At 41.9% G+C, this 19,570-nt stretch overlaps 1 protein-coding gene across 7 annotated transcripts in view; it reads right to left on the bottom strand.

Annotated features, from left to right (window-relative positions):
* The window catches only part of RESF1 (retroelement silencing factor 1), a 30,038-nt gene extending 12,556 nt beyond the window's left edge, over nucleotides 1–17,482 (bottom strand). The window contains exons 1-4 of one of the 7 annotated variants that reach the window (XM_072923515.1): nucleotides 16,256–17,482; nucleotides 14,724–14,797; nucleotides 7,545–7,722; nucleotides 479–563 (exon numbers count right to left, since the gene is read on the bottom strand). The gene's annotated coding sequence lies outside the window, so the exon portion shown is untranslated. The remainder of the gene's footprint in view (nucleotides 1–478; nucleotides 564–7,544; nucleotides 7,723–14,723; nucleotides 14,798–16,255) is intronic. The other 6 variants (XM_072923516.1, XM_030263265.4, XM_072923517.1 and 3 more) reach the window with 6 other exon arrangements.
* Nucleotides 17,483–19,570: the final 2,088 nt, after the last annotated feature.

Genomic DNA, 19,570 nt, shown 5'->3' with positions numbered 1-19,570 from the left:
CAAACACTATTTCAGCCTTCAAAAATGCACAAAAAGCACAAAAGCCCCCATGACAAATTACAAGAATGAACGTTTGTCTGTATCTCAACAAGTTCTTCTCAGTAGCAAACCCAGGTAGCACAGAACAAACACCTTGCCTTGAGCAGGGTGTTAGACAGTCTCTAAACAGAATGTTTCATGCCATTTCTCCCAAATCAAGGCTCTTGACTTCCCTTCATGGGCTCTTTTAGATTTTAAGACTCTTCTGATTGCAAATTTGAGAATGAAAAGTATCACTCATATCTAGCCTGTAAAAATAAAGGACCCAGTATTATAATTTTGTAGGTGTTGTTTTCAAGATTCAAAGACAGCTCTATCTTTCTTCACTCTTTTACTTTCTCTGCTCTTATAAGAAACCACTAACAAAAGAAGACAGGAAAATGAAGTGGCATATGAAATCCATAAAAAACATCAACATCAGTGTCCAGGCAATACTTACAGTAATGCAGGAATCTCAGTGAAGAAAACAGGTTTTTGCATCCAAGGTGAAGCTTTCAGGCTGCTAATGTTTCACTGGGTATTTCCTGAAAAATGATTGGAGATAAAATAAAATCACATCCTTGAATTAGACAAATACTGAGGAATCTTAAGATATTTACATTTTCTGGGAACGTAACTGTGAGAGAGGCAAACAAGACTAAGCTACCAACCATTAGTAACTGTAAAATCCTTGCTAGAGGAGGAACTTTGACTACATGCAGCACACAACTTCACTAAGACTAAAATCGAATCATTGCCACTGTCAAGACCAAAAAAAAATTAGGAATCCCTTGCTGAAGCCAGGCTGGAGACAAGGGTTCATTGCAATGTTAAGTCCTATAACGTGTCCCAAAAAGACCAGGGGTGGAGGTTGTAATGGATATACCTTGAAATTCTTATAAGCCATGATCTGAGTTGTGTGTTACAGGAATCACTATTAGCGGAACCACACGGGACCATCCCCAAGAATCGTCCACTTTTTTGAGATAAACTACACTAACATAGGCTCAAAGATAAATGTCTTGAGATGACCAAGCCTCGACCTCACTATTTCCTGGGGTAGTCCCACAAATTTGGAATTAAACACAAGTAGACTGGTTATCAATCATTCTTTAAATGTAGCCTGTGTGCCAGCTAAAGTCCAGTGAGTTTGTCTTCCATCTGAGGCCCAGCAGCACCCACTAGTTAAAGAGTCCTGGCCCACTTAGAGCCCACTAACATGGTGCCCAGGACCACACAGTCCCAACTTGTCACTATGACCTCGAGTTAGAGATAGGAATAAGACAGAAAAGACATTTGTTTCTTCAAGCAGAATAACTGAATCTTCACTGCACACAGCTCATTTTATATGGTATCAGAAGTGTGAAATAAAAAGTTGTGTTTCGTGTCAGGTAAATAAAGGTAACCTGTGTACTTGTAATTGTGAAACTGGAACACAGCCATGGGACAGTTATAAAGATGCGTTCTAATAAACAAGCAAGGAAAGCATGCAAGAAGGCTTTTGAACCAATCTTTTATTTGCAAATAACAATTATAAGTCTTAAGCTGTTTTGCAATAAGAACTTTTAAATTATAACTTTAGAATGTTGCTTAGTATTAAGGATTTTAAACTGTAGCTTTAGAATATATAATAAGGGATTTAAACAGAAAGGGAAATAACCCTATTCCAAGCTCCTGGAAAAGGAAGATGGACATCAAGATTGCTGATTAATGATTTCAAAAGGGAAAGCTGACATCACTACCATAGATTAATGATCCTAGAAAATAGAAGCTGGACCCCACCATCTGGACACACATCCTGGGATGTACATCCTAGGATACTGAAATCTGGAATAGATCACAATAGAATATAGAAATTGGAAAGGAATCAGACATCACCATCATAGATTTACTATCCTAATGTATAGAATTGTGACGTCAAAAGGTAGAAATAGAAACTTCTGAAAGCTTGCATAAAAATTGGGAAATAGAAACTACTGGGAAAAGCTTATGAATATGCATGAATAGGATCAATAAATACCAGCAAGCTCAACAATCGGTGTGCAATTGGGTGGGAAAACCCCCACCACTGTACCCAGCGCTGTCTTGGCTTATATGTTACCATATTAATTAATAAATTAATAAATTGAATTTCTGCTTGATATATTGGCTGAGTCAAGCTTCTCATTTCTAACTGAAGGCACCATGTTGGAATTTAATGGGTCAGCAAATCATTGATACTCAGTTCATTGCTTGGTACTGGCTAGCATACATGTCCATCAAATTTTTTTCTTTCTAGGTATGTTTACATATTTTCTTCACGGACTCTCACAGGATAGACTCCTTATTTTTGCAGATGCAAACTGTTCTCTCACAAAAATAGATTCTTATGCAAACTGATTCTCATTCTTATGATTCTTTTCTCATGAGAACTCAACAAGCCAGCTTAGCCAGAATAGCAAGGCCTAACCCATGTTTTACGAGGCCTTTCTTTTGTAAGGTTTTACCTATATGTACCATCAACTATTTCCTGCTATGCTTGTTCTGTCATCCTGCTTCCTCTGTCAGCAATGCAGCCACAGTTACCACCAAACCCCTTGTGTCAGTGTAGTTAAAAACCCCCTTAAGTCTGTAGTAAGGGTCCTGACCCAAGGAATCTTGAAAGCCTCTTTAGCCCCAGGTATTCCCCAGGTACACAGAGCCCCAACACTTGTTTCACCAGCTTTTGCCAACAAGCCCCTATGCTGCACCTTTTCCCACCAGGGCTTGAGCAAGGGCCCTAGTGCCCCTTCCATCACTTCATCAGCTGGAAACCTCCCAGCCCTTGGTTACCCAGACTTATCAGACATACAGTTAGCAACCCAAACAGAACCTGAGGATCCTCCTCAGGTGCCATGGGGGGCACACCTTACAGAGACTTCCCATTTGGAGGTAGATGCCCCCATCAATGGCATCATCATCTGTGTGTCCTCATGGCAGTCAAAATCTGCCTTCAGTTGATCATAAGGGAGTGAACCACTTCTCTCACCCTCTGCAGTAGTCCAAAGGTTACAGAAGCCCCTTCAGCCCTTCCCAAGGTCAGTCAAGTGCAAATTCCTTAAGAGCCAGCCAGCCTGAGGATCTGTATTTGAGAGTTCTAACCTCTGCTGTGGAGTAACTCCTATACAATTCTATTCAGGTCTGCACAGCAGCAGTTTATCACTGCATGTAGCTGCAGAGCTATGCACCACAAAAAGCAGCCAAGTAACAGCCTCTGCTGAGTTGAACCTTGCCCAGCTGGGGCAGTTGCAGAGTTTATATTTATATACCTCTGTGTTACATGCCTTGTTTTTCACAGGACCACAGGTACACGTCAGATAAGCAAGATGAAGTAAGCTATCAGCAAGAATGGTAACATACAGATTGCTTCACATAAGTTCCAGATGGTACATCCTTTTACAAGTATTCCACTCCAATAATTTGGCCACTCTCACTCAATTGAGGCCATGCTGCAGATATTTCTAACTAGAAAGGCCTACAAATGCCTATGAGGCATTAACTTTTTTACTTCCACAGACAGAACCACTCACAGACCAGACCTTCCATGATGCTCCAGGGAAGGTACAATCTCCTGGTACTTCTGAATCAAACTCCCCCTACTTTGAGGACTCTGAGAAGCACCTTCCTACCTCCAGTGACCCATCACAAGTTAACACTCTGTGATCCTGCAAGCCCCAAAATTCATCATATCTCTTTTCAGAGCACTGAAAAAATAGTGAGTATTCACTTGCACCCCTTCCCCTTTTAACAGCCCCAGCCATTCAACTCACAAGTCCAGTGGGTCCTGGCATCTGACCAGGGCTACTGGAGCAGGACACTCTGCCTCCGTGGGGGTAAAGCAGCTCGAACAATACCCTGATTGTAAAAGTAGTCAGTGATGGATGGAGAAGGGGGATCATGCTGCACTTGGTGTAGAACAATGCTGAGACCAGCCTGGTTCAATAATCCCAAAGCTGAACATTCTGAGGATGTGAGGAACAATGTTTCCTGGCAGAAACTGGAATGGGTGAGAATGTAATAAAGTTCACGATAAAGCAACCAAGTGACAGTATTGATAATTTACCTGACGCTGCTGAGCTAAAGGCTGCTGGGCTGAAACAGAAGCCCAGAAACATCTGACTGAAAGTGAATTACTATAAAAACCCAGTCTCAATTTTTAACAGCAGAGATTTGTTATGAATACAAAGCTAAAGGCCTGATACTGGGTGCTTAAATAGTCTATTTGAATTCAAAATAACCAGCCAGGTTCACAAGTACTATGGTTTACTAAATGCAACAGACATTGTTCTTTTGGAGTGCCAGCAGTATCTGCATAAACTGCAGAGTAGCTAAATATAGCCCTGACAATACAATAGCAATCACAAGCTCAATTTCTCATGTCAAAATACTCAGCACAAGGAGACAAGTCTTACCAAAAGGTGCCCCTTCTGCAGAGGGCAAGGAAAATGTGTCCCTACAATTTTCATGTCAAATTCTCATCCCTCACCTAAACAGAAAATCAGGGTCCTTTTATACCTTATTAGCCATTATTGTGCAAAGAGCTGTGGGTGGCCAAATTTTCTGTTCTTAGTGGTTGTGCCATACACAGTATTTCTTGGTAAGAGGTATACCTGGTAGCAGCTGTACAAAACATTTCCTGGTATTGAGACTGCACTGCTCCTTTCCCACTTTATATTCCTACCCAATGCCATGGCAACAAAAACCTCCATCAGGTTTCCATGTCTGCTCTGATCACTGATGCTCTGATGTGTGGGCCCCATCTCATATAGAGCTTTGCTGTTTTCTTCACTATTTTATGGTGCTTGACTGTTTTATATGTGCTTCCAACACTCTTAACATACCCCCTTCTAGAAGTGTATGTGAAGATCCCTCCTTTGAGTGGGGACACCTCCAAGGTTATTTCCCAAGGCTGAGTTAAAGAGATATGCCCACAGACATTGGTATGAGTGAGCAATATCAATCTCTACTTGATTATTTTGCCAGCTTTATTGTCACTGTAATTACAGTTAACTATCTATATTGTGTAATAATTAATTCTAATTAAAGTCCTTTAGTCTAACTAGTATTATGATCAATATTATCATCAGTATTAACACCACATAAATAAATAATTTTTTCATATTGGTTTGCCTTCCTTTATCCTGTGGGATGAAGTTGTATAAACGCTCAACTACACCTGTGAAATTCTTTAGACATAAACCTTTGAGTAAGTCTGGAGCTAGGACTGGATCCACTCACACCTCTCTGAGGAGTTTAGAAAGCAAGGGCATCCTTTCTGTACCCTGTGACTCAACAGAAGGGTACCTGTGATAAACCTTGTGTGAAGCTTCCATTCTGTCTGTGACAGCTACCTAGGCATAAATTTTCCCCCCCTCCTCTACCTCATACTGCAGTCACAAAAGCTGCCAAAACAATCAGTGCCATCTACCTTTCCTCTTATCTATGCACAGTCAGTTTGGACATTATAGACATTCCTCCAGTGTCCCACCCACTAGGCCTACCAAGCTCACTTTGATTGTACTTGGAATGGCATTAATTATACCTTTACTCATTTACCTCCAGGCTACGGCTATAGACCTGCCATTGATGCTAAGGCAGCTCAAGCAGTATTAGCTGAAATTTCTCACACACCTGATGTCTCTCATTACCATTTTCTTGCTGACTTTCCTAGCTCATATAGATGGGACTCTTACACAAACTATGATTCCAAATTTCAACCCTCAAAGAACACCAGGAATTTTTTATCTTCCTGGTCCTGCCCAGAATGTGAAGTGTCAGGGTAGTTTTTACAGGAATCTTTTTGCATGCCAGTACCAAAGGTATTTCTGAAAGTGTCTTGCAGTCTTTTTTCTTTAACCAATCTACTCCTTCCTCCAAATGCAAATATTAAGTCTTCTAGGTTCTAAACTTTCATCATGAAAGGCCCAGGCTTTAGTCAGCTGGGCTTAATCTTTCTATTCCTTGCTGTGCACACATTGCGGCTGGAACTGGAGTATGAGGCACAAACACTTCCAACCCTTCTCCTAAAAATATTCAATTATATCAGTATCTGTTTGTGCAATGGTATCTAATAAGCATTAATTATCATTATTAAGCTAAGCAACTCATCAAATAACTGTACTCTCACCACTTATGTGCAATATAACACATACTGATGACAGAAGCAAGAGGTAACTGTACTACCACTCTTAGAGTCAATAAAGTGGATTGACTGTAGCCATAGGAATGAGCTCAACTCTTTGACCAAATTATTGACAGTTTGGCTCAGGCTCACAAGGAAATAAAGGCCTAGGCCATGACCAGGTCAAGGACTTTTCTAGTTCCAACCTATTCTTTGAAAACCCACATAGGAACAGGGAGACACAAAGAGCTTTGATGCATAAGAGTTGGGAATATCAGCCAAGTGAATACGACATCAATAGAAGGTAGTTCTTCCAGAACTAATTACTAAGGAACAAATGAAGTTGTGGGTGCAAGGACTTTCATGCCTACCTTTTCCATGGCATTTGACTGTGAGCCAACCACTTTATTCACAAATATAAAAGCCCATTTGAGCTTTTTTTTTGATCTCTCCCAGCTGCAGGGTTGTAACCTCTCCTTGAGCTGGGTCACCTCTAAGTTTCTCCTCAAGGCTGAAAGACTCTTTACCAGCTGCAGATCTCAGGTGATTGATATTGTGCATAACTTTGTATCATAGGGCATTAGGATAATGTATTAATACTTTTGAATTCTTACTGTTACTGTATCTGTACAATAAGATTAAACCTTGCCTGGGCACTTTCTTAAGCCTCACTTTTACATCATTTTACTTCAATAAAACTACTTTTCCAGCCATCTGTGCTAGTGGTTCCCTAAGTGGTCTAAATCTGCAACAAGTGTAACTGAGGCATTCACAACAGCACTAAAATTTTCTTATTCACTGCTAAAAGCTCCCTTTAATAGAGACAAAACTCTATAAACATACACATTTCAATGCCAGCCACTGTGATCACAGCTATTTCGTACCTCTGCAGAACGTAGTTCAGCAAACAGAAGATTCTACGAACTGAAAGGACAAAAGTTCAGCTGCAGGCCAGGAAAACTTTGCTCTCCTGTTTCTACTTCTGGATTTGTAGCAGAATGTCTCATTTAACATAAAGTATTTAAATCTAATTCAGCACATCTGATTTATGGTGTTATAGAGAAACTGCCTGAATCAACTAAACTTAAACAAAGAAAGGACTACATAAGCATCCATAATTCTCATTTTCCTCTCTCTATAACTGTATTTTAGATACTTTTTAGATGTGACATTTTAGATGTCACAACAGCACCAGCACACAGGAGTTTTCCCGCACCAAAATTCTTTGCAGTTACATAGGAGATTATTTGTTGGAAATTACCCTAATCTCAGATCGCCAATCAATCACAGAATGTTTACAGTAAACTTAAGCATATGTAGACTAGTAGTTACTTCTCTTTGCAAATTCCCATTCCACCACTTCCAACAGTGTATTTCCCCCTTTTACCTATCAACTTATGACAAATCCTGATGGGATTCATCCAATAGTCTTTAAAGAGCTGCTGATGTAATCGCAAAGTCTCTCTTGATGGTTTTTGAGGAATCTTGGCAATCTTGAGAAGTCCCAGCTGACTGGAAGCTGGCGAACGTTGTCCCAGTTTTCAAGAAGGGCAAGAAGGAGGACCCTGGAAAGTAGAGGCCTGTCAGTGTCACTTCAGTGTCTGGTAAAATCATGGAAAACATTTTTCTGAAAGGTATTGAAAAACACTGGGAGGACAACAATCATCAGTCACAATCAGCATGGCTTCATGAGGGGAAAGTCAGCTTGTCACACCTGATTTCCTTCTACAACAGGGTAACCCACCTAGCTGATCTAGGAAAGCAAGTACATGAATCTTTTTTGACTTCAGTAAAATATTTATAGAATGGTTATATTTACTCCTGTAGCCTTCATGTTGCATCAGGCTGTCCTTCCCAGCGTTCCTTTTTGTTTTCAGCATTGCCTCCTCCCAGCACCAGGACTCTTAATGTGATTTTATTCAGTGTTATCCAATTACTGAATAAACTGTATTTCTCAGTTTGTTAGTGGGGCTTTTTGTTTGACCATGAAGTGAATACACTTAATTCCCACAGTCTTTAAAAGCTGAGGTGCTCAGGCGGAGCTTTCTCTTGCCTTTGGCATGCCTTTTGGCTCTACTGTCAACAGTGGCAACTCAAGGAGCTGCATTTCCCAGTCAAAAACTGTTTCAGAGTGAATTTTGCAACACCTGTCTGCAGCCACAATGCTGTGCCCAGAGAAGCAGAGCAGCCCAGCTCCATGTGTGTGGCAGGACATCCCTCGCTACAACAGAAGGATGGTGCATATGGAAAAGATAACCCAGGCAAAGTCAAAGACCTGGCAGGGCCTCATCACTGGTGCCAGAAGGGCTGAGACCTCCAACTAAGAATCAACAGCTTGGTCTGGAGAGAAGATGTGGGAAGAGATTAAGAAAAGTAAATGTCATTGACGAAAAGACACTGCTCTTTACAACTATAAAAGTGACACAAATTATTACAGAGTTAGAAACCTCTCACACACTCCCTGGAAATGTGTAGGGCAGCTTCTCCTATGAAGCTTGGACACATCTTTGTAGATACTTTTCCAGAAATTGACAGGAAAGATTTGATGTAAGGTTCAATGTATCTAACCATCAAATCCATGAATCCGAATCTATATTATTTCATTGCTAGCTGTAATAGAGATACCTCAATCACGCTGTATTTCTATCTGCTAGAAGTGTCACTTTGTTTATCCTGCATGGTAAGAAGTCAGAGTTAAGTCATGTCTGCTTTCCTTGGTCTATTCAATAAATAATTCATTTTGTAATAGACCTAATTGGCCATTTTTAAAGAGTGAGTTTTGGGGTGCTGGCCACCACAGTTACATTACTGTCTACTGTCAAGGGCCTGGGCAGAGGCAGGGCCTGGTTCAAACTCCCCTCTCCATTTGTAACAGCGTGGTGACCCCAGCCCACGAGCAGTGCTGGCTGAGGCCAGAAGGCTCCGAGTCACACCAGCCCAGAGGCTTTGCCTTGCTGTCTTCTGCCAAGGAGAAGGCGAAGTCCCTCCACAAGTTCTAGCCTTTGACCATGTCCCAGCCACCAGAGTTGCCACCACCAGAGTGATAAAGGGAGAGGAGGGGGCCTGCCACCATTTTCCCTTTGTCTCCCCCATGGCAGGTGTCGCTTCACCATTTTGAGCTTCTCTTTGTTCCCCAGGAGTCTGGGAGATTTCAGCAACTTCCTAAAAAACTGGTGCTCTTACTAATATGTTTTGCCTGTTGCTGTTTTGGGATTTTTTTAGTGAACTGTTATTTTTCCAATTATATCTCCTGTACTTGTTTCTCCTTATTGGTGGAGAGGGATTGATTAAAACTAAGGAGAAGTAACTCATTTTAAAGTGTTCCCCTAAATTGTCTTAAACCAAGGTCGGTCAAACAGGACCTGCCTTTCATAAGTTCATGCTGGCTGGGCCTGATTCCCTGCTTGTCCTATAGGTGCCCTGTGACATCATTTAAGATGATCTGCTCCATGACCTTCCCCAGTACAAAAGGCTCTAACTGCTATTATATTGCACTATTTATTAAATTGGTATTTTCAAAACTAGCTTAATAATTGTCAAGAAGAGATTGGTTTTGGTCACCCACACTCATGACCGGGGGAAAATCTCTTTCACACAGCCCCAAGGAGTTCCCACAAGAAGCGTCCCCACTTCAAGGAAGAATCTCCACGCACTCTCTTAGAAGGGGCGTGCTAGAAATCCCTACCATAAAAAAGAGAGTTTGGGCTTTTATAGGATAATGTGATGGATTGTCAGTCCTACATCGCTGGGCTAGCTCAGCAGAACATAATTCATTTAAAATACGTGGTTAGTACTACCACTCATTGGTTCCTTTTATCAGGAAACATCTGTCTCCCACATCCATGCCAGTGCCAGTTCCCATCAGGAAACACCAGTTTCTTCACATCCTCATATTGTTTAATTTTGAGGTGTTTCAAGCTGATATCGGCATTCTTCAACATCAAAAACAACATGTCCACCCTCCCTCCATCACTGGTGATTTCTACAAGCAGGGTGAACAGTTCAAGCTGTTTCACCCCCACTTATACATGAAGAACATCCTCACAAATTTCCAATTTTAGTATTTATGTCAAAAGTTTTTGAAATTCCATTTCAATAAGGATGTTTGATGCAGGACTACAGCTGCAGATTTCTGCTTATCACATTTCATGGTAACAACAGGGAAATGTTGAAGTACCAAGACCTGAAAAACAGACCTTGGACCAAATTTGACCTCTAGATGAACCTTCCAACCAAATGTTATATGTATCTGCTCATTGGCAAAACATGGTTTCAGTATTGAGAACCCAGGCAAGGCCAAATCTAGCCTTGGTTGGGAGTACAGGATCAAAGACAACTCCCATGGTTCGTCCTTGAGCTCTGGCCAGGCTTTGGAAGAAGCCTAGTAGGAGAAAGAAACCAGATGTTCCCACACTAGAATTTATGGTAGCTTGTTTATTGAACAGAATAAAAATGGGACTCTCTCACAGCTAAGTCAGAAGCCTTGTTTCCTGTGGGTGGAAACGCCTGCAGGATTTCCCAGTTCCCAGGAGTGGTTTCACTACTTTGCTGTGACAGTGGCTTCCCCCAGCTGATGCTTATCCTGTCTTATCTTTTTGTAATTCTTTGCAGTTTCATATTATATTGAATTACCCTTATTCCTTAAGTTGGTATCTGTGTCTTCTCTGATGCTGCCCACAGCAAAACAAATTTAGAAAAACAACAAAACAAGCATCAATCTCTGAATGTGCCTTAAATCTTAGTGGGAATCCAGCAATTCTGCAGTTGAGAAATTACAATTATGTCATTCCATTTTAGGACTTATTCAGGGGATAGTTCAAAAATCAAGGAAAAGGCATACCATGGCATCTGGCAATGGTCCCAATCCACTGTCCTAAAGCTACTAATTGCACCAAGCAACACTCATAAGCGTCATGGGAACTGCGGTCATAGTCAACAGGTCAAGAATAAAGAAGTCATTCTTCTCACCATGAATGAGCTAATGCAGATAAACACCATTCCACATATCAACAACCAGAAGCGCTAAATGCAGAAAAAAAATTACAATTTGTCATAAGCAACATCAAAACTGAGCTCCAAGAGGTTATTCTAAAATGTGAAAGTGACTCCTCTACAAGCACTATGGACACACCAGGCATTCGGAGGAGCCATGCTTCACAAGGAATTTTAACATTCTAGTTCTCCATGGTACAAAGCAACACACCACCACCAGCAAAAGCAATGCCATTGTCCAGAACAAAATTAAATCTTCAAGATTGTATTTGATTGATTCATTGTATCAACCAAACATTTATTGCTTACACTCCTCACAGGAAAAAAATGTTCACTTTCAAATAATAGCTGTAAACCTGAGAAAGCAATTTTCAACATAGAAGATTTGCAGGGAAAATACTTTAACAGGGACTGGATTCATCAGACAAACTGACATCACCAAATATTTCATTTGAAATCCTACAAATGAAAGCTTTTCTAATGGTAGCATCAGACTCCTTTATACAGGAATATCCTTGCCTTTACAGAAAAGTTCATGTATATAACTGAAACACATAGCTGCAAGTATTATCTTGAAACAGGGGATTTAAGGGTTAATAGGGAATTTAGAATGATTTAGGCAATGGATATATGAACACATGGTGTATGTTATTTACCCATAGGGGGACCCTCTGAAGAAAATCTGTTACCCATTAAAATTATGCTGAGCCTGCAAAAAGAAGGGGAGCTCCTGATGAAGATTGCTGAGCTTGCTAAAAATGCAAAGCAAAAAGGCGACTGCGCATGCGAAGACATCCAAGTTTGAAAGTTCAATAGTGAGGAAGACTATGGAAGCTTCATCCCAGACCCCAACCTCATTTTTGAGACCACTGACTTGATAAAAGAACGAACTATGCAGTCGCAGCTAATTTCCATACCATGCGGAGAATGGGCGGGGATAGGTACTGATTATATATAGGTGCTATAAAATATGCATGGATTCTGTGAATAAATAGGGGATTAAGGAAGCTGGAGTACACAGGATTTGGGAAGGTTCTGTTCCCCACGTCCAGAGCTGAATAAAATACCTACCTACTTGGTTGGGGAGTTATTACCGCATATCAATCTATAGCTCATGCTTTTCTAGTTTTGAATATTACTATGATGGAAGAAGGTCAGCTAAGGATGAGGCAGAGTCCTAAGCTGCCTTTTCTTAGATGGAACAACTTTTTTTAGAAAATACCTGCACCCCTACATTTCGACTGCAAATTTCTATTTACCATCACACTGGTCTGCCAGTGGACATGGTCAGCACAAAAGACACAAACTTTAAGAAACTTTAAGAAATAAGTGTAATTTAATGTAGTTTAAAATAGCAAAGAATTACAAAAGGATAAACTAAGCAATGCACGTAATCACTACTAAGCAATGCACGTAATCACTACTACAGAAGATTGCCTATAGTAATTAAGAAAAGTACATCACCCAATATTTTATTGTCATTCAGATCTGCATTTCAGTTGGGGAGCTCCAGCTACAGCAAGGGACTGGAGGGCCACTCCTGGTAACTGGGAAATTCTTCAGGTACATCCACCTGCAGTTGAGGTCTCCGTCTTCGCTGTGAGAGGGTCCAGCTTTTATGCTGGTGAATAAACAAGCTTCCATACCTTCTCTTGCAGGAATATCTCGTTTCATTCTCCTCCTGGGTTCCACCCGAAGCCTGGAGGCTCAAGGAGGAATCAAGGGATATGGTTTTGACCATGTACCTCCAAACAAGGCCAGGTATCTGATTTCAGATACTGGCCTCCAAACACAGGAAGAAATACATTGTTATCACACTACACATTTCACTAATGATCATGTATCTTTCAGTAAAAAGTGGATACATATATTATACAGTGCTTGGTTGGAAGGTTCATTGACAGTCAAGTTCAGCTCAGGGCCTACTGTTCAGGCCTCAGCACTTCACAGAAACAAGTGAAATGGCGAGAAACCATGAACATGCTTCAGCCTCCGAGGAATTTTCAAATTCCTTTCAGGTTTTAATGCACATTTAAAGAACTGTCTTACACCCCCAGTAGTTGTAGATATCCCCTTTTAGAAGTATTGTTCCCTAATAATCCAACGCCTAATGACCACTCATTGGAGGCAAGTTTCCATCTATGTACAGGATACTGATTGAAGTGCAAATTTAGAAGTTAATTGAATTTCAGTCATTGAAATCTTTCACAAGGACATAGTAGAAGAGCTCTTTGACATATTTGCATTTTATGGAGACCATTTATATCCAGCATGAAGGCATAGTGCTACCTTCAAGATTATAGAAGTCTTTTTTATATCTTCTGATTGGTGAAGTTTCCTGCCTGCTATAAGTTATAATATAAATCCTTCCATTAAATTAGCTCACTTGCAATTCCTCCAAATATAAATTCCTACATTTCCACTACCCTATACAGTTTTGAAACTCCTGAGAACTTGAATTGCTTGTGTTTATCACAAAGACAAATGATAGTCAGAAGCATCATAATAGTGTCTAGCAATCAAATATGTGAAAAAATAAAAATCCATTCCCTGTCAGCAATGGGAAAGCACTACAGTTCTTTGAAAAACTGCATGTAACAGTATTGAATACGGCTTAGAAATGCTTAGAGTAACAAAGACAGGTTGGTAAGTTTGTATTTTCCTTAACCCTATTTTCTTCCCCATTTCTACCTCTTTGTTGCACTGATGCTGCCACTTGTGATGCTTCAAGATGAACCAAACTAGACAAGAAAATGGCATCCACAATTTCACTTTAAAAAAAAAAAAAATCACTTCAGCAATCTTGTGTGTCTCTTCAGACAGATATGGAGTGCTCACTGGAGGAACGGGAGTTCCTCGCTGGTCTTGGCTCCTAGAAGGGACAACAGTCCATGAGCTTTAACCTTTAAAGGAGCAATGACCCATACCAACAATACCACCAGAGCCTCCTATGTCCTGATTACCAGTAATATATCAAAAGATCCCCTGGCAGATTTTGAATTCCAGTTTCCTGTACAGCACCAGTCTCCTTTCACCAGTGCACTTTAACAGCTTAAAAAGCCAAAGATTAGCATTACCTAATGCTAAAAACCATAATAGGTATTTTCACAATTTTTTTTTGCTTTTCTTTTTTCTTTCAAGTCACCAGTAGGCTCTAAGGTTTTTCACAAGTTTTCATGGCCATGCTTAGCAAAGCAGGAGCTCCTCTAGGAATCAAGAGACTTGAACTGCTCCTTCTTGGCTTTCTGCTCCCTCTTTTACTCATTTTGCTGTGTCTTCATCCATGCCTTTTAAATTATGGGGTGGGGAGTACTGCTCTGCATCTGACAACTGTTAATCTTCAACACAAAGAAGAAAGGCTCAACATCAAACTAACAGGTTAATTATTACAAGACCATGCTATGACCATGCAATTACAAGACACAAATGCTGTGACAGTCTCACATCCCCAACCCATGTTGTTCATGGCTGCAGCAAATGAAACCGAACAAAAAAGAAAGGCAAATAAAACAGTTGCAAAGGCTGATTTGTGTAAATTTTAGAAATATATAAAAATATTCTCCTACCAACATACCTTAGCCTGCAGAAAACAAGCCAAGTCAGCAATTTGTTGGCTTCTAAAGAGTCTGTGTTTTGAGGGACAGCCTCCTGCAAATCAGAGTATTTTACTAATTTACAACTATTTTTCTGAGGGTTAGCGGGAAGGGGAAAGAGCAAAAAAGCATCTGTGTTTTAAATAGAAATCAGAATCCTAACAATAAAAATAAAACTTCTAAAAAATCTAGCAGACCAATGAACTGGAGAAAGTCTTAGCTTTTATTTAGAAGGAAACCAACACACCCCATAACAGACTTGACATAAAGCATGCTGTAATGGTTTTTGTCTTCTGCCAAAACATCAGACAGTATATTATTTCCTGGGAAAAAATACTGTTTAAGCTTAAACTACAAAGACAGCTGGATCCTTGAACTCTGCCTCCCAACTCACTGCAGTGAGCCACACAAACACACTGAACTAATGGGTCCTGGTAAACATCTTGGGAACAACCGCAGTAAATTTTCCAAGACTTTGCACCTTGAGACCCAGGGGAATTTTTATGCTGGCACAGGCATCAGTAAAGGATTTAATTTTGTGGACAGTAATACAAAAGCAATCATTATCACAAGTCTGTTTTCTCTGACAGGAATATCTGTTTGAATGTTTTGGGACATCACTTGGCTAGTTCAAGGGAACAGGGTGATAAGAGCTCAGTTAGGAGTTTTTGATGTTTGTAACAAGTTTTACTCCCATCATTCTCCGATGAATATTTTCTCAGGAGAAAATATTTACCAGGAGTCACGAGCTAGGTTTGTTTTATTCTATTTTTGAGTCCTCCCAGGAGGCTAGTTAAGAGCACGGAAATGCCCAAAGTTACCACAGAGCTCCTAGAAAGAGTTGAGTCAGCCTCCTAAGAACTTCTAGGAAAACAACTGCCTGCATTTCCATGGGCTTCTGAAACCCATCCTGCGCTCCAGCAGAAAATCTACTCATGTTCTACCTGATGCCTTCAATTTTCATTGATGCCACGGACAATCAAAGCACATCTTCCAAAGCCCAGGAAGAAAGTTGCTACACATTGATGGGGTACTTGCACTTCTCACATTTCCATCTGCCTCTGCAGATGGAATAAATAAGTTAATTCTATCAGCTACACTACTCAGACAACCCAAAGCAGAAACAGCGAGCCTATATCTCTTTAAATATGTTTTGGGGTTTTTTTTCTTTAATAGTACAAACAGTTTTATTCGTTCCACCACAATACACGACTGCAGGTGTCCCTCTTACACAAAGCAGAGCACCGGCTCCTTACCGCACATCTTGTGGTGCCTATCTGAGAGGCTGAAGCAAAAAAATCACTAACGCTGGACTTCCATCGCAAAATTTAAACACAGGACACTCAAAACACCTAGTCTTCAACCTGACAAGTGATTACTTTCAGTTTTGTTTTGGGGGGGAGATGGGGAGAGAGATGGATTTCCTCGTTTGTTGTTGCTTTGGGTGTTTTTAGTATCTTGTAACCGCATCTCCCTGCATTGTCATACCCTAGGAGAAACACAGCAAGCAAACCTCTGCGTCCTTAAGGTGCTCGGGGCGGAGGATGTGTTCTGGAGCCTGCGCATCGCATTGTCCTTGTTCAGGCACTCGCAGGACTCTTGCTAATTGATGCTAATTGCTTCTGCGAGACGAGCAGCGGACGAGCTGCCTGGCCCCGCTCGCTCCGGGCCCCGCTCGCCGCCGCGGCCTCCCCGCTCCCGGCCCGGCTGCGGAAAGGCTCCGCCCGCCCGCCCGGGCCCTCCGCAGCGGGGGCAGCTCCGGGCAGCGGCTCCGGGGGCAGCTCCGGGCAGCGGCTCCGGGGGCAGCTCCGGGCAGCGGCTCCGGGCAGCCGCCAATGCCAGCCCCGCGGCCGAGAGGAAGGGAGGAGAGGACGGCACGGCCCTCGCCGCCCCCCGCCCCGCTCGCTCGCTCGCTCCCTCCCTCCTTTCCTTCCTTCTCGCCGCCGCACGTCCTCACCGAGCGCAGCCAGCCTCTCGTCCGCAGCCCCGGCCGTCGGCCCCGCTGGGAGGCGGAAGGAGAGCCTGGCTCCGGGGCGGCGCGTCCGTCCTGCCCGCCCGGCGCGGGTCGGGGCCGCCGGCCGAGGCGAGCGCGGTGCCCCCGCTCGCTCACCCGGGGACAGCGGCGATAGATTGAGCCTCCTGGTCCTCAGATCCCTCCAGGCTAAGCCCCTCCTCCCTGCCCCTTTTCCCTGCCTCCCTTCCTGCCTTCTCAGCTCTCCAGAGAACTCCCACAGCTCCCTGCTTCGAGCGCGTCACATTTTTTTAAGAAAAATAGAGCGGTCCTTTGACATTCCCCCATTGAGACTTCAGTTAGAAGAAATGTTATAAATATTCTGATAAAATAATCGATTTAATAACACAAAAGAAGTGATTATGATTACAAGTAGAAAATTGTGAAGTGTTAGGTATAGGAATGTCAGGAGTGCTGTGTTTAAAATATGCAGCAGAAACCTCGCCAAGAAGCTAATGGATGTCTTATGTTTTGTTCAAGAAGCTCTGGAGACCATCATGCAGAGCAGTTATGCTGCTTGGAAGCCTCCTACCCTTCCTACCTTGATTGGAATATCAGGGATTCCAATCAGTAGAGATGCCCCAATTGTCTTAGGGTAGGAATATGGATGAAGTTATTTAACTAGTGATATGAATGTTGGTTAAAATTTGCGCCAATGTAATATTGTTGTATTTGATTTAGGGGAAGATGATTTGATATGGGTAATATTTTTATCGCAAAGAACGCACGCTAGCACTGAGCTGCCCCCCCCCCGCCCCCCCCCCCCCCCAAATCTGTTACGCCAAAAACCCGGTTTCTTGGACAAAGCCTCATTTACAATTTAATACATGTGGCTCGCCCAGAGATCCTCCCTCGTTCTGGGAGGTGATACTGGAACCCTAAGCGTTGGTCATTCCGGTAACGACCCGAGATTGGGATCGCTGGAGTCCCCCGGGCTGATGCATCTGAAAGCCGCGGTTCCCGTAAAGTTCCTGTAATTCCATCAGGGAAGAATCGTCTACACCTGGACTCGGATTGTTCAGCCTCGACCTGGAGAAAAGGAACTTTATGAATATGTGTGACTTTAAATGTGGGAAAGAAAAGGCGGATTGCGAAATCCTAGCCTCGGGGGGAAAATTTCCTATAGGAACGGCTGGGTGCAAGAGGGTGGTGTGTGTGTCCAGGGGAATCTCTGCCGAGAGGCGTCCGTCCTGTCACACACCCAGTGCCGATCCCGGGCTTGGCACTGTACTTTCCTTGTGGCTGGCTAAGATAGAATTTGATCGCAAAAATTTAAAAACTTTATTTTTACTTTTAATTTGTCTGAATCAATTTTCATTTATAACACTAGCAAAATTAGTTATGGTTAAGGTTAAATTTAAGAGCATGTATATTATGCATAAAACATAAAAGAACTTACGTAATGATGACTCGGCAGAAAAGTATATCAAATGGATGGATTTTGTTTACTAAGTAGAATATGCTTGGAGGAGCAATTCCCTGTGCTCCTGGCACCAAAATAAAGTGTCTGCTTATTCACATTGTGTGGAAAAACCACACTGTGAAAAACCAGTGTCTGTAAAGGAGAGAGAGGACTCCAGAAAATGTTTTCCAATAAAGGGAGAGAGTGTACTGGACAATACCCCAGTGAAGTGTCTCTTGAGGTTTTGGAGGGTGCAGTCTCCTTTTATCCTAAACTCCTGACTGCATGTTGCTGTGTTCCTTTCCCCATTGGCTGAGGTATCAGGAAAGCATGGACTTCCTGAACCACCCACTACAAATTCCCTCCTCAACAAGCATGGTCATTTCCCCCTAAAGTTCAGAAGTTCAGGCTTTCTGAGTTCTGTAGTAGACTTTGTGCAGACCCCTTTCTCCTATTACTTGAAAGCTCAGAAAATCAAACTATCTGGGTCCAACTCCCTGGGTTCTGTAACTTGCTTGGCTTGATGTTCATAGAGACATGAAGACCCATTTCCCCTAAAGGCCCCCATAACATTCTTCCAGAACCTGATTGGTTCTTTCAGTCACTCCTGGAGACAATAACACCCTATTTCTCCTATCATTCATGAAGACTCCCGGCCATCAAGTTGTTTGTGAAGATATTAGCATATATTTTTCCTATCAACATAAAATTGATGATGGATAAGTTTCTTCCATGCCATTTGCTCATACAACTGGAAACTAATAAAAATTCACTGGAGTTATTCCAGTGCATCCTGCACCATCATGAAGTAATGCCTGCTGCTTTAAACTAAATTGGTGTTAGGGAGTTTTATTCCTGCATTTTGGTGACGACTGAATAATGCTGAAGTCAAACATTCCGAGGATGTGAAGAACAATGGCATGGGTGAGGATGTGGCAGACAAATTTCCTTGTAAAGCAACCAAGAAATGGTACTACACAGATAAGGTATCCAAAGTTGCTGGGCTGACACAGCTGGCCTCGTAACATATGACTGGCAGTCAATAAATTTATAATGCAAAAGCCTAGTCCTTTTTTTTTTTTTTATGAAATTTTCTATCAGTTTTGAAGTATTAGAAAGCAGGCATTTTTTATTGCATTGCTAGTCACCTGGAGGGTATTTCCTGTAATTAGGTGTGTCATGACACTTCACAACAAAGCATTTATTCCACCATGCTCATACATGGATTACAGTGTACTTCCTGGCTAAGACATAAACATCACTTTTCCTAGAACTCATTTCCATACATCTGCCTCTTACTGGAAGTCCTCTTTTGATTGTAGAGGTTTATCTGAAGGGGTTGCTGGTGGTCCTACTCACCAAGTGCTCACAGTGTTACAGATTACCTTGTCTTGACCTTCTCTTAGGGCATGCAC

The sequence above is a fragment of the Taeniopygia guttata genome, chromosome 1A, assembly GCF_048771995.1.
Source record: "Taeniopygia guttata chromosome 1A, bTaeGut7.mat, whole genome shotgun sequence".
In the NCBI taxonomy this organism is placed as follows: Eukaryota; Metazoa; Chordata; class Aves; order Passeriformes; family Estrildidae; genus Taeniopygia; species Taeniopygia guttata.
The sequence above is the reverse complement of the archived record's forward strand: the minus strand, read 5'-3'. Positions and strand labels throughout refer to the sequence as shown.